Source organism: Aquarana catesbeiana, linkage group LG08, assembly GCF_042186555.1.
Source record: "Aquarana catesbeiana isolate 2022-GZ linkage group LG08, ASM4218655v1, whole genome shotgun sequence".
In the NCBI taxonomy this organism is placed as follows: Eukaryota; Metazoa; Chordata; class Amphibia; order Anura; family Ranidae; genus Aquarana; species Aquarana catesbeiana.
In genome coordinates this window covers 192,471,083-192,485,967 of record NC_133331.1, presented here as the reverse complement: position 1 = coordinate 192,485,967, position 14,885 = coordinate 192,471,083, and the positions used below count along the sequence as shown (strand labels likewise).

The following is a 14,885-nucleotide window of genomic DNA, read 5'->3' as shown; positions in this document are numbered from 1 at the left end:
TCCATTAGGGGCTTGAAAGGAATGGGAAAGGAGGAAGAGAAGGAATAGAGAGAAGTCATTCTCTTCTTCTTCCTCTCCAATATCATTATTGGTTGCATTTTTTTTTCTCTTCTGATTCACATTATAACACATGTTGTAGAGGGTGGTTGGCAGATGATGAAGGGGGAAGAGGTGTGGATGGTAATGACGCGAGAGGCGAGGTATAGATGAAAGGGCCGGGTAGTCACAAGATCTTTTCTGGCAAAGATCAGTAAAAAAAAACTGACTTATAAATATACTGTATCAAAAACTTGGTACCAGGTGTTAGAATCTCAGATTTTTCCCTGTCCCAGTTTAAATTGGGGTTCAATTCTGTTTCCAAATATACAGTATCTCACAAAAGTGAGTACACCCCTCACATTTTTGTAATTTTTTTATTCTATCTTTTCATGTGACAACACTGAAGAAATTAGACTTTGCTACAATGTGAAGTAGTGAGTGTACAGCTTGTATAACAGCGTAAATTTGCTGTCCCCTCAAAATAACTCAACACACAGCCATTAATGTCTAAACCACTGGCAACAAAAGTGAGTACACCCCTAAGTGAAAATGTCAAAATTGGGCCAAAGGGTCAATATTTTGTGTGGCCACCATTATTTTTCAGCACTGCCTTAACCCTCTTGGGCATGGAGTTCACCAGAGCATCACAGGTTGCCACTGGAGTCCTCTTCCACTCCTCCATGACGACATCACAGAGCTGGCGGATGTTAGAGACCTTGCGCTCTGCCACTTTTTGATTGAGGATGCCCCACAGATGCTCATTAGGGTTTAGGTCTGGAGACATGCTTGGCCAGTCCATCACCTTTACCCTCAGCTTCTTTAGCAAGGCAGTGGTCGTCTTGGAGGTGTGTTTGGGGTCGTTATGTTGGAAAACTGCTCTGCGGCCCAGTCTTCGAAGGGAGGGGATCATGTTCTGATCCATTATGTCACAGTACACGTTGGCATTCATGGTTCCCTCAATGAACAGTAGCTCCCCAGTGCCGGCAGCACTCATGCAGCCCCAGACCATGACACTCCCACCACCATGCTTGACTGTAGGCAAGACACATTTGTCTTTGTACTCCTCACCTGGTTGCCGCCACACACGCTTGACACCATCTGAACCAAATAATTTTATCTTGGTCTCAACAGACCAAAGGGCATGGTTGCAGTAATCCATGTCCTTAGTCTGCTTGTCTTTAGCAAACCGTTTGTGGGCTTTCTTGTTCATCATCTTTAGAAGAGGTTTCCTTCTGGGACGACACCCATGCAGACCAATTTGATGCAGTGTGTGGCATATGGTCTGAGCACTGACAGGCTGACCCCCCACCCCTTCAACCTCTGCAGCAATGCTAGCAGCACTCATATGTCTATTTCCCAAGGACAACCTCTGGATATGATGCTGAACACGTGCACTCAACTTCTTTGGTCGACCATGGCAAGGCCTGTTCTGATTGGAACCTGTCCTGTTAAACCGCTGTATGGTCTTGGCCACTATGCTGCAGCTCAATTTCAGGGTCTTGGCAATATTCTTATAGCCTAAGCCATCTTAATGTAGAGCAACAATTCTTTTTTTAGATCCTCAGAGAGTTCTTGGCCATGAAGTGCCATGTTGAACTTCCAGTGACCAGTATGAGAGAGTGGGAGTAATAACACCAAATTTAACACACCTGCTCCCCATTCACACATGAGACCTTGTAACACTAATGAGTCACATGACACCGGGGAGAGAAAATGGCTAATTGGGCCCACTTTGGACATTTTCACTTAGGGGTGTACTCACTTTTGTTGTCAGCGGTTTAGACATTAATGGCTGTGTGTTGAGTTATTTTGAGGGGACAGCAAATTTACACTGTTATACAAGCTGTACACTCACTACTTCACATTGTAGCAAAGTGTCATTTCTTCAGTGTTGTCACATGAAAAGATAGAATAAAATATTTACAAAAATGTGAGGGGTGTACTCACTTTTGTGAGATACTGTAGGCCCACTAGATGGAGTATCCTTGTCTGTGAAAAAACATTTCTTTTGTTGTTGTGAAAAGCCATTTATTGCCTTATGAGAAAGTTTTTTGGGAGTCCCCCGTCTGGTCATGGGTAAGAAAGAGTTAGGTTTAAGTTTGTTAGCTTTAGAATAATCTGTGCCTGGTTCTGAGGAAATCATTTGAAATATTTAACTTGGTAATTTTCCTATTAGACACATAGTTCACATACTTATGTGGTAAACATATATTTAACCTCTTGGCACCGGCGCCTCCCGGGGTTTGTGATCATGTGACCGCCATGATTGGCTGACACAGCGGTCACAAGATTGGAAAGCTCCCGATCGCAAGTTGAGATCAGGGGCTTTCCATAAGCCACCAGTAGCTGCTCTCATCACAGCTCTGTTTACCTTTAGATATGCATATAAGCATCTTCTCAGCGTTAAGGCCCTCTCGCAGAGAGGCTGCATAGATGCATGCGGCCAGGGCCAATCCGTTAAAAACCACTAGTATTCCATGAAGAAAACAGCAAAATTAACAATTTACTACAGCAGTGTATTGAACATCAGTACTGGTAAGTTTGCTATATTTCAATAATTTGGTACCCCTTTGTAGTTTGTATAATAAGACAAAGAAATATATTTAGAGCTAGCGATTTAAAGTTTAATTGAGCAGAGTTAATTAACGAGCTGTATAAGATGCAAGATTTAACCAATTTAATCTCGGATGTGTTGTAAGTATTTTGCAGAGAAGTAAATTAGTATCTCAGAGTTTGGGCTCAAGCATCATATCTTCATTAATCACAGCAAAAACTTCATTTGCCCTGACAAGGATCACAGGGATCAGGACAGCAGGAGACGGGGACAACACAAGGCTTGCAAGGATTGCATGGATCTGCCAAGAAAGAAATCTTCCATTAGTAATAAATTACTACTTAGTGTAAAATATATTTTCACAATTGACTACAGGTGATGTTTATTTTTATCTAGCAGCCATGTTAAAATGTAGATAGCAAATAAAATGACCAAAATGCCTTAAATCCATGGTTTCTTTTTCTATGTGTAGATTCATTATTCAGCTAGCAGATTAGGTTTTTGGCCAAACCTTTTCTTTTTCAGTTTCCAGGAGGGAGCATTTTCTTGAAACCAACATCAATGGGTTGTAGATAATTCATTTTTTCACTTCTTGCAATTTCCAGTCTGCAGCAGCAGATATGTCTACTCAACTCCCACATACATGTCTAGATTTCTCTTGTTCAACTTGTAGGCTGAATGAGAGAAAATCATTAGATTCCTCCATTTGCACTGTTAAGTGTGGATGGAGAAGTCTGCATTACTGCATTGTAGTCAATAAGCCACAGCATCCCAGTGCTTGAATACCTGAACAGTGACTACATCTGATAGAATGCAATCACTGTTCAGGCAACAATTTTCCACCTTTCAATTTTTCCTTCAATTCTCTTAGAATTTTCTATTGTCGAGAATGAAGACTCCAACAGGGTCACCCACAGCTCAAATTTCATCTTATTCAGCAAGAAGTACCGGAAATTTGAGCGGTGTATGTCCAGCTTTAGTCCTCGTTGGGCTTTTCATTCAAGCCAGCAGCCAGTTTATAACACTGGAAATGGTCACTAAAATAAAAAGCATAGATGCAAATTAATTTAATAAAGAAAAAATATTATTTCATTTGTCCCAAACCCAATTGGGTGTAGAGAGGAGAATGGTTCAATGTACAGAAATAGAAGATGGATAATTACACTTTGGGATTTTGATATATACTGTATTATGAACAGTTTAATGATCTCCATGTTTGGTCCTGAGTGGTTTATTAAAGACAAAGTCATTTTGACGAAAGCCACACAAGCTGAGACTGGTGTTCCACAGATCATTCATAAAACAGTGTACCTTTTCTTTATTTTTCTGGCTTAATAGTAACCTTAGTAGTGATACTCCACCTGTGGATTTGGTTAGGAAACCAGTTGTACAGCATATGCTGTAGACTAACTGGTTACAACAATGATAGTCAGCTGCTGATATAGAAGTTATTAGATGAGTCACAAATTTATCCGATTCCTGACTTTTACGTGCTGATTTTGTTCAAATATATCAGGCCAGTGGTTCACAAAACACCCCTTTGTTTTTAATTGTCTTTAAATGTTTATCAATTCTGTAGCGTATTTCCTTAAATCACTTGCTTACTGGGCACTTTTAACCGCTCCATGCCCAGGCCAATTTTCCGCTTTCAGTGCTGTTTCACTTTGAATGACAATTGCGGGATACCCCATATGAAATTTGTATCTTTTTTTTAACACAAATAGAGCTTTCTTTTGGTGGTATTTAATCACCTCTTGGTTTTTGATTTTCTTTGCTATATCAACGGAAAAAATTAAAATTTTGAAAAAATTAATTGTTCATAGTTTGTTACAAAATTTTTCTCCACTGATCTGCACTGATGAGGCTGCACTAATGAGCACTGATAGGCTGCACTGATTGGCACTGATAGGTGGCACTGGTGGGCACTGCTAGGCGGCACTGAAGGGCACTGATAGACAGTACTGATAGGTGACACTGATGGGCACTGATTAGCAGCACTGATGGGCACTGATAGGTGGCACTGATGGGCACTGATTGGCACTGATTGGCAGCATTGGTGGGCACTGATGGGCAGCATTGGTGGGCACTGATTGGCAGCACTGATAGGCAGTACTGATAGGTGACACTGATGGGCACTGATTAGCAGCACTGATGGGCACTGATCGGTGGCACTGATGGGCACTGAATGGCAGCATTGATGGGCACTGATTGGCAGCATTGGTGGGCAATGATTGGCAGCACTGGTGGGCACTAATTTGCAGCACTGGTGGGCACTTGTGGGACTGCACTAATAATCAAAACACTGATCATCAGTGCCCTGATGATCAGTGCCGATGTCCCTTTAACATAAGATGGTTATCAGATTTCTTCACAGCGTGAGGAAAAAAAAGCGGATAAGCGGCTTGTGTTTACATCCTGTGATCAGATATCACTGGCTGTCAGCTGATCATGTGGTAAAAGGTAGTGATTGGCCCTTTACCTCGTTCTGTGATCAGCTGAGTCTGAAGGACAGGGTAGCGCGATCATGGGAGGATATCCATTTGCACCCTCCCAGGAAAGGAAGCCCGCATCTTTCGGCTATAGCGCAGGCAGAAAGCGGTTAAACAATATTTTGGCACATTACATTGTGTTTTGTAAGCCATATTTCCAATTCTAGTAACATTGGTAGTATTTCGGGTTTCTAAAAGGACTATATTCTACCTTAAAGTCGAACTAAAGCAAAACCTTTTTTTCCATTTTGGATAGAGTAAGGAAGGATTATAACTCCTGTCAGGTTTTTTTATGCCTTCTGTGTCTGAGAGACTATACCCAGGTCCATCTGTGAAAATCATTGTAAGGCATATTTTCAGCTCCTGGGCACTTGCGCAGGATACAAAAATTGAGGTCCAAAACAGGTTTTATCTTGCAGCAAACATTAAACGTTTGTCAGCTAAGGTCCAGCAGCGGAAACATTATGTTACTCCTTTACAGTACCTGAGAACTAGAACAAGTTAGGCAAGGTGGTAGGAGCTATTTATCGGGGCAAACTTGGGTTCCTTCTACAGGTAATTGAGCAGAAAAGTCCCAGTTTGCCACAAATTGTTTGCAAGAAAAAAAATAAACCCTGAGTCCTCAGTGTCGCTGAGGACAACACTGTCCTCAACAATTACACTTCACCCACAGACAATTCCCAGGGTTGAGGAGTCGGGAAATGTTCCCCTTGAAGCCTGCCTCATTTCCTTCTCTTCAGCTCCAGCACCCCAACCCTCCTTTCTTAAGTATTCCTCTTCTGCCTCCTACTGCCTTTGCCCCATAGCATGCGTAAAGTATGGAATGAATATGAGGAGGATTGATGGCCTTTTGCTGCTGACTTGTCCTATTGAAGTGCTGCTCTCACCAAGCTCTGTGTTGCAGTCATGTGTGTCCTCATGCACGTGGTGCCTAACCTAAAACTTTTACAACGGCTGATATTCTGTAGGCAAAGACTGCAAGCGGTGCTGCTGATAGCAGATACATTAAAAAAAGTCCACACTGCAGAGCTCTGCGGACCAATCCTAGGAATAGCAGTGGCCTGTTCATGTAGGGCAGTGACACCAGATGGATTAGGACGGCTTGCAGAACCTATGCCTCTGACTTTAGGCCTGCCTCACATTTTTAAAAAAGGGGATTGTCCAAATATAAGAGCAGCTATAAAAATAGAGAGGAATTAATATGTGGCACTGTGGTGCAAACTATACTGCACAAGTATTTAATCTTGACTTATTTTAAAGAATATACTGTATCATACAGTGATATAAAGGGCAATCACGCCTTTCTCTTTTTTACCTTGTTGGCGAACATAGAGGTTGCCACGTTGACCCTGAGGTTTACATGCTGAAAAAACAAAACAAACATACTTTAGTAAAGAACTCCAGGCAACTATTAACAGCAATGCTAGCAATAAAATATTGCAACTGTGATAAAGTCTATTTTGTAAAGTCAAAGAAAAGTGCACCCCTCTGACCCTTAAATGCTTCCCTCATTAGGAGTTAGGTGCTGGATTGGAGTCCATTACTCCTCCACACATATCTCAGTATAATCCAAAAGAAAAGCCACACTTTAATAATGTCTTCACAGGAAAAACTTTAATCAACCAATAAGCTTCAACAATTGGTCCTGTCCCAGGTCCATCCCTCCAACATGTTTATACCTGATGGGCTTAACCATAGAGGGTCCTAAGGGTGGGACCATGTGCTGAAAGTGATTATAATTTCTTTTTTAAATAACAAACATGTTATACTTACCTGCTCTGTGCAATGGTTTTGCACAGTGCAGCCTTGATCGTCCTTTTCTGGGGTCCCCGTGCATTGTTTCTGGCTCCTCCCCCTTCTGAGTGCCCCCATAGCAAGTTGCTTGAGCCCAAGTCGGAATGTGTGCGTCTATTGACACATACAACACGCCTCGGCCCCGCCCTGCATTACCTCCTCACTGGATTTGATTGACAGCAGCAGGAGCCAATGGCTCTCACTGCTGCCTCCTTGTCCAGTGAGGAGAAAGAGAACAGCTCTGATTTTCTTGGGCACAGCACAGAATCAAGATAAGGCTCAGGTGGGTATTTAGTGGGCTGGGGCAGGAACTGATCACAGAAGTTTTTTTTTTTTATCTTAATGCAGAAAATGCATTAAGGTAAAAAAACCCTTCTACCTGTACAACCACTTAAAGTTTGTAAGCTGAGCTGCTAAAAGTTTTGCCTGTGAAAACATTGTTGGTGTGTGACTGTACACTTTAATTATGTCAAGCTATGTAGTAAAAGTCACTTAAAGTGGACTTTGCACTAAAAAGCAAGGTGCTCATAACATAAAAGACATCCCATTCCCACAACAAAAAATAGCATGAATGCTCAAAATAAATGTGAAGAAGATGTATCACTTTCAACTGGCTTCCTCATTGAAGAGGGTAATTCTCACAAGATTATGAATCTTTATTTAATTCAGTTCAGGTACTTATATAGCACCGTCAATTTACGCAGCGCTTTACATATACATTGTACTTTCACATCAGTCCCTGCCCTCAAGGAGCTTACAGTCTAAGGTCCATAACTCACATTCATACATACATTTACTAGGGCCAATTTAGACAGGAGCCAGATAATCTACCAGCATGTCTTCGAAGTGTGGAAGGAAACCAGAGTACCCAGAAGAAACCCAAGCAGGCACAGGGAGAACATGCAAACTCCAGGCAGGTAGTGCCATGGTTGGGATTTGAACCAACGACCCGTTTGCTGCCAGGCAAAAGTGCCAACCACTACACCACTGTGCTGCCTTATCTTTGTTGTTTAGGATAGGATCATAGGATCTCACCAGAAAGAATGTGACGCTAACCTTGCCTAGGTGCCACAAGCAAAAGTTAAATGTAAGCCAAGTATGATTTTTAGATATACCTTATTTTTTTTTTTATTTGAAGCATTAATGAGGCATTTTGGAATGGGATGGGAGGCCTTGTGTACTAGGTGATTCTGGCATTTTAATGCAAGGCTCGCTTTTAATTTACATTTAGCCCGTGTTTCATGAAATCACAGCACTAACGTCTATTTAAAGACTAATCTCAGTCAATTAAAAAAAGAAATCAGCACAAGGGACTGTACTAACTTTTAATATGAAGTGTCCCTTGTGCTGCTTGCTGTGGTTTTATTTGAAATTCTCTGTCCTCTGATTCCCCCCACCACCCCTGCAGCCGTAATCTTCTAGTGCTATGGAGGTTAATAAGAATCGAGAGATCTGTCATATGTACTCTTGAAGAGGGTTAATTATGCCCGCTCTTTGCTCCCACATCCTCCATTCATAGAACCTGTACTGTAACTTCCACAAATTAAAACTAATTGGTGAATGGTGGTGCGGACCTTTCATTCATTCATCTGCCCATGCTCCATTCATAAAACACTTTTCATTCATGGAAGCTATAGTACAACTTCTGTGAACTTAGGAGGGGGAAGGACAGGCATACACGCTTAACGGATGCATACCACAGATCCCTTGGATTGTATTAACCCCTGTGGCAATGGAAGATTATGGCTGCAGGGGTAGGGGGTATCAGAGGATAGAGGATTTTAACTAAACCAGCCAGCAGCACAAGAGACACTTCACATTGATTGTAGGTACAGTCCCTTGTGCTGTTTTTTTTTTGGACTAAACTTAGGCTTTAATGTATGTTCTTCTGAATGGTATTAACAAAACCATGACATGAATCTGTGTTATGTAACTAACCCTTTTGTGTGTCGTAGAGACAGCAAAAGCAAGTGGTAAGCAAAGTCAGAATACTTGACCTTAATCTCACTTGCTTAAAGTGGATGTAAACCTGAATTTTGTTTTTTTAATGAAGACTTCTACCTGGTACAGTAGAAGATGTCAAGTCATCTGTACCCAGTTGCCACAAACAGTTAATCCTGCTCTGAGCAATCCTCTTGTCTTTGTCGCAAGATTAAAAACAACACACATGTTTGTGTCACCAAATCCCCCACTGCTGTGACTGACATCTGATTTCTTTATCTCAGGAATGGCATGAGAGAGAGAGAGAGAGAGAGAGAGTGTTACGAATCCAGCCCAGCTCTCCCAGGATTGGCTGCTCCACACCTCAGCATGATTGGACATGTTAAAGTCATATGGTGCCTGTCCTGAGTTTTGACTGGATGTTATTCAAAACTCAGGAATAGGAGAGTTTAGAGGTGGGCGGGGAGTCTTGTGACATCACGACTCTGCCCACCAAGTTCCAGCAAAGAGACCCACCCACTGATTCCAGAGTTTTGTGGGGCTCCTACTGCTGAAGGGGGTGACATTTGCAAGGTAGGGATACATGCATGAGGCTTGCATGTATATATACATTAATACTGTGCCATTAGTTTACACTTGGTGAGTGGTGGGTTTACATCCACTTTAAGGTAAACTCCACTCAGAAATTTAAATTACCTTCTGCTTAACATATATTGTGCATATTTCATTCCACATCTCTACAGTCTAATTAATCTTTGACTAATATTTAGAGCATAGGTGTGTGCACAGGGTATGCCAGGCGTACCCGTTATTTCACCACAGCCCCCCAATGGGGCTCCTAAAAACAATTGGAAAAAAATAAAATTGTAAAAAAATAATAAAAAATAAAAACTACTGACACCATCCACTGCCCTACTGAATCCCTCATATTATATATATATATATATATATATATATATATATATATATATATATATATATATATATATATATATATATAGCTTTGGGGTGCACACCCTAATGCAATAGGCTTTGGTCGGCACACCTATGATTTAGAGACTATTATATTGTAGAGTACAGCAAGTACTCAAAATAAAGCAATTTGCATGGTAACTAATAAAGCAACTCTGTCATTAAAAATCAAAATGCCAATTAAAGTATCCCCTAAAAAAGAAGATCATGAATACTGCCCATGGCATCAAACACTCCTGTAATGAAGATGGTTGTAAAGACAGGACATGTTTTACCCTCATGAATTCCCTGCATTAAGGTAAAAAATGTTCCTGTATCTGTATGGACCCCTCCTGAATACTTAGTTCTTTCGATTCAGCGATGTGCCCATCTGCAGTGGCTCTCTCCCCTCTCTCTGCTCACAGAGGTAGCAGTAGGAGTAATTGGCTTCTATTGCTGTCAATCAAATTCTGTGAGCAAAGAGTGGGGGCGGGGCTGAGCCGCACTGTCTGTGTCCAAGGATGCAGACAGTGTGGCTCAGGAGAGACTTCCTATGGGGGCCCACCAAGAAGAGGAGGAGCAGAGAGTGCCAGTGGGAGGATTGGAGCCACACTGTGCAAAACCATTGCACAGAGCAGGTAAGCAATTGTTATTTAAATTCAAAAAAATCAAGCTTTACAGCCACTATAAAGAGGGATTGTTGGTTTCCTGGTCCTCCCCTGCTGGTCTTAGTGGTTTCTCCTATTATCCCCTACATCACTGCAGGATATGATAATGACCTAGGGGCTGGTGGTAGGAACCACAGAGTGCAGCGACAAACCACAAATCCACTCCAGAAAAAATTACTCTAATCTTTAAGCAGCGATTTCATTTCATTACAGTGCATCACAGGTTGCGGAGGTAAGTATTTACAATTTTCGATGCGGGGCACTTTTTTTGGCAGTTTGAATTTAGCAACAGAGTCACTCTAATAGTAATTTCCAGCTAAAATTGATATAACTGATGCATAAGTGATAACTGACATAAGTACATATCCAAACTTAATAGCAAATTGCAAGAAAAGCATTCATTTTACAATAAATGTAGTACATAAAGCCTAGTACAGGTGTTTGTTTATAAAAGGTATGTTGCATTTTTAAATAACTTACGGTCTTGGCATGGATCTTTGCAGATTGGGGTTATTTGGCAAGGATCTTGGCATTTGATCTTCTGACTGGCACATTTTTTTGTTCCAGACATATCTGCTTTTAGATTTGGTTTTCCTTCTGAGAAAATATAGGAACTTGAAAAGAATTTGTTGTTTGAATAGATTTCAATGGGGTCTTTATATATACTGTATGTAAGAGGAAATAGAATGAGGACAAATTCTTCCCCTGGCTGGTCACAATTAAAAAGGCGTTTCAACACATACCATTCACATGTTTATTATTCATGAACTGGTGCTCCTTACTGATATGAAAATTGCATATTACATATTTCCTTATTATTACTGTGGCTCACTAATGAATTCTAAGCCTCCAAATCTTGGTTAAGGGGCCATACAAGATATATAAAGATGATCACTTTAGCTGATGTAATGCTATAGGTATGTGACTGTAAACTGACTATATGGAAAAGCTAGCCCACTAATTTCCTTTCAGGACCGTGCTTTTTTCCTTAGAAGGTCATTTTGCTCCAGTGGGGTTGAGTTGGCAATTCCTTGCACATAAATCCTGTATTACCACAGCCAAAACCTAAACGATCTCTATCTCGTATCAGAGCTGCCATTAAGCATGTGTCTGAACCTGATCATCGGCCACGCCATCATGGGCAGGACCCCAGGGCGAAACATAAACATAAAGTATTCTTGTCATATTTCCTAATATTGAGGTCCATTCACAAAATGAATCCGCATGAGATATTTAGGTGTGAGGACACATTTTGCCTAAATATCACATGCAATCCTGAAAATGTCAATTCACTAGATCGTTTTGCTGTATTTATCGCAAACCACTTGGAAAATATGCCATGAAAAGGTGTTAAACTCAATTCATAGACGGTAATAAATAATGAAATGCATGCAGTAATTAAGTAGTGGTCCAGGCAATTCATGTAAAAATATACTAGGCAGTTTGGAGCAGTTTTTGCCTTTTTGGATCAGTTCTCTCAACAGTAATGCATAGAAACCTAAATATGGAAATATGGAAATCATTGGGGTTGATTTACTTAAAGTATAACAAAAGGATTTTTTTTTTACTTTTGGATAAAGTGGAGGTGGATTAGAACACCTGTCAGATTGTATTGCTGTCTGCCCACATTAGGGAGATTCACCCACTCTATTTGTCCTGTTTACCATTGTCATTGAAAGTGAAATGAAAATAATATCTCAATGAAAAGTCTTGCTTAGGGCGCAAAATAGTCTAGCACCTGGGTATGCACATAGTTGCACATTTTCAAATTAGGTACTTGGCTGTATATGGGGCTCTGTTTTATTCAGAAGTACACAATCAAATTATTAGACACCCTGATATCTTGGTTTACTCTATTCACATTCACTATTTAGTGGTCAGGATTGACCCAAAATCATACTAGCTTCAATTTTATCACTTCACAATCACTTTATATGTGTGCATATGTCATCTGAACACCAAATCGTATTTTGGATATCTAAAGCCTCATACACACGATCGGACTTTGTACAAAATTTCCCATGGATTTTTGTACAAAGGGCGTTGGCCATAAACTAATTAAGCATACACATGGCAGGACTTTTTCAGCCAACTTTCACCAAATCACGTGGTTTTTCAGCTCTTTACCGCCACCCTTTGGTCAACTTCTGTCTGATCTTTTGCATTGGTTCTGAGCATGCGTGTTTGTACTTTGGACTAAAGTCCTATGGACTTGTGTACACATGATAGGATTTTGCACCATAGGACTTTTGCTGCCGGAAAGTTTGTCTGTTTTCACAGCCAACATTTGTCCGAGGAAAACTGAAAAAGTTTGTCCGATGGAGCGTACACACGTTCAGATGTTGCCTTAAAACAGCTAATTTGCATGTTTGTTGTCATAAAGTCCTATCGTGTGTATGGACCTTAACACTACAAAAAAAGAAAGGGAGCTTTGAAAACTACTCCCAAACTTAAATACAAATGTCAAAATATATAACAATAACACAGAACATAAAAATACTTATCACTGAATAAAAAAAAAACTTTATTAGCCATTTATGCTCTAGAACCCCTCTAAGAACAAAACATGAAAAAAAAAAGCAGCATTAGTCATAGATGACAATTTACCACTTAGGGACCGGAAGGATTTTCCCCCTTAATGACCAGGTAGTTTTTTGCGATACGGCACTGCGTCTAACTGACAATTGCGCGGGCGTGCAGCGCTGTACCCAAACAAAATTGACATCAATTTTTTCCCCACAAATAGAGCTTTCTTTTGGTGGTATTTAATCACCTCTGTGTCTTTTTTTTTGTGCTATAAACACACAATGGCACAATGGCTGCATATGATGGGCACAGTGGCTGCATATGATGGGCAAACGTGGCTGCATATGATGGGCACAATGGCTGCATATGATAGGCACAGTGGCTGCATATGATAGGCACAGTGGCTGCATATGATGGGCACAATATCTGCATATGATAGGCACAGTGGCTGCATATGATGGGCACAGTGGTTGCGTTTGATGGTCACAATGGCTGCAATTTATGGGTACAGTGGCTGCATTTGATGGGCACAATGGATGCATTTGATGGGCACAGTGGGGCTGCAATTGATCGGGGGGTTTCAGCATTTTTCAGTTTGTTTGCGCCCCCCAAAAAATTTTGAGCACCAGCCGCTACTGTTCTGTAATCTTAGAAATCTATGCCAATTCTCTCTGAGAATGCAGGCATTGTCCTGTGAAATGCATTAGGAATATCCAGATGAGAAGCCCTTATGATCATCGGTGGGGGCTTGAATATTTATCATTAGCATATATGTATTGCTATTGTTCACTATTATTACCTATGTGTTAGGGTTTGCATTTTAAACCTTACTAATATTTGTATACAGTAACTATGTAACCTAGATAACCCAGTTAATTGGAGGTGTATTTATTGTAAATATACATATCTCCACAGATCCCCTGATGAATTGGAGCTGAATGGGATGGATATCAGTTTTTTGACAGTGTGTCCACATTTGCACAGCAGACGGGGCAGACCTATGATTGCTCTATGGGCTATGATTGCTCTATGGGCAGCTGAATATAAATGTACTTGTGTCTTTTTACATCAGGCTACCTCCATAAAATTGGAAAAGGATGCACTCCTTTTTTTCTGGACCTGGAGGGATTTGGAGGTAGGTGAATTTAAACGTTCCTTGCCTGCCCATAGACCCACATGGAGCTTTTAGTTAGGTGCACCTGAAAAACAGTCAGGTAAACCTGTTTGGAAATCCCAAGTTCAAGGTCCCTTACACTAAGGGGTCATGCTTCTTACCATAAAAAAATTATAAACTAGATAGCAATGTATTCCCATGCTAAACATTAGCATATCTAAAGCATTACATGTGATCATACCTATACTCATGAGTTTTTTTTCCTGTTTGTGCACGTGTTAAGTCTACTACAGATAATCACCTCTCTGTACAAATACTATTCAGTTATTAACATGCTTTATTAATTTGTATGTCTATGCCACTGCGTGATTCATAGATTCCATTCCAGCTGTACTTTATTTCGAGGAACCAAAAACATTCTGTGTTTACATTAATGACTTAACGTATAATGTAATTTTAATTTTTATCAACCCTGGATGTATATGCCATATATACCTCTATACCATAGTACATGTAAATATACAGTATCTCACAAAAGTGAGTACAGCCCTCACATTTTTTGTAAATATTTTATTATATCTTTTCATATGAAAACACTGAAGCAATGACACTTTGCTACAATGTAAAGTAGTGAGTGTACACCTTGTATAACAGTGTAAATTTGCTGTCCCCTCAAAATAACTCAACACATAATAATGTCTAAACCGCAGGCAACAAAAGTGAGTACACCCCTAAGTGAAAAGGTCCAAATTGGGCCCAAAGTGTCAATATTTTGTGTGGCCACCATTATTTGCCAGCACTGCCTTAAC

General features: G+C 40.5%; 1 long non-coding RNA gene across 1 annotated transcript; it reads right to left on the bottom strand.

Moving 5' to 3' along the window:
- Positions 1–2,641: 2,641 nt before the first annotated feature.
- On the bottom strand, positions 2,642–11,107 carry LOC141105323 (uncharacterized). Its single transcript, XR_012235569.1, has 3 exons — positions 10,917–11,107; positions 6,398–6,445; positions 2,642–2,894 (listed from the first exon to the last, which is right to left on the bottom strand). It is a non-coding gene; the product is annotated as an uncharacterized lncRNA (long non-coding RNA).
- Positions 11,108–14,885: the final 3,778 nt, after the last annotated feature.